We start from the raw sequence: 1,219 nt of genomic DNA on the forward strand, positions 1-1,219 counted from the left end.
GAAAGGAAGAAAGAAGAAATAAAGAGAACTGTGAAGAATAAAATCAACTGAAGCTGAACCAGAAAGAATGGGAAAATCAAAGTAGTTGGCTGAGGTCTCTTATATGCTGGGAGGATAATGTTCCAAGGAGAAAAAAACAAAGTAGATTTGGATGAACCTCTGAATCTCAGTTCTACCAAGAAGATACATATCTTTGTACTCCTGGGGCAGTGTTTGCCTCAGCAATTCTTTTCTTTCCATGGTTTGAAGATTGCAAAGATGGAAGGCTACAAAGGGAAATAATTTCTTAGAAAATGCTCTTCAGGTTATCCTGATCTGTACTAGGAAGATACCAGCAGAAGCAATATTTTTCTGCAGAATTTTGGTCATGTAGAGTTTGGCTGCTCAATAGGCAGCAGCCTGTCCTCTGCATGCTGCAGATTATGATTTTCACCAGAGAGTGGAGGAGCCTTTGTTTCAAGAACTCAGGAAGGAGGGGCTGGTGAATCTCCTGTAAACAGACCAACCAGCCACTTTCCCCTGCAGAGTATGACTGCAAAAACCTTGCCAGCATCCAGGAGAGGCTTGAATGGAAGCCTTTCCTTTGCCACCAAAATTTACAATATGCGGCCCACTTTCACTGGCACAGCTTGCCCTTCCCTAGGAACGCTTTTTGTGGTGTGTTGAATTTAAATTTGGCTGAGTCCTTGCAGTTTCTTTCCTGTGCTGACACTCCTTCAGCTGGAGCTGCAGGCACTGTACAACTCCACAGAGCTGCATACTGAATGGGCTTTGTTATTTAGACGTCAGAATGGGAGATAGCAAGCGAATATTCTGAATGCACATTGTAAGGAAAGCTAACATTTTGACAAAACTCAACTGTAATTTCAGAAAATGTTCACTTGATCCCCAGTATAAGCAGTTGCCTGATTAATATTATGAACTTTACATTTAGCGAAAGGGCATTGGAGGAGCTCCAAGTAGGCCAGCTTTCATTAGGCAGGAGTTCACTTCTCTTGTGCAGTGATCTGTTGAAGCAATTGTAACTGCATAGCATGGAAAGGCCATCATCTCCTATATAAACATTTTTACAAAGAGCATGTGGTGAAGAATTAGAAAGCTTAGAGCTATGTCCTTTCAAATAAAATCATTCACACCAACTGATTCACTACCAGTTTCACACCTAAGACGTAGGACATTTGAAAACCTTTAAAACCATTCTGTTTCCAACTCGGGGGGG

At 41.7% G+C, this 1,219-nt stretch overlaps 1 protein-coding gene across 1 annotated transcript in view; it reads left to right on the top strand.

The window, feature by feature from the left end:
- The window catches only part of LOC104157450 (cytosolic beta-glucosidase-like), a gene marked incomplete at its 3' end in the record, with an annotated part of 23,903 nt that overhangs the window by 18,127 nt on the left and 4,557 nt on the right, over positions 1-1,219 (top strand).

Source organism: Cariama cristata, unplaced genomic scaffold (assembly GCF_000690535.1).
Source record: "Cariama cristata isolate BGI_N322 unplaced genomic scaffold, ASM69053v1 scaffold22912, whole genome shotgun sequence".
Classification (NCBI taxonomy): Eukaryota; Metazoa; Chordata; class Aves; order Cariamiformes; family Cariamidae; genus Cariama; species Cariama cristata.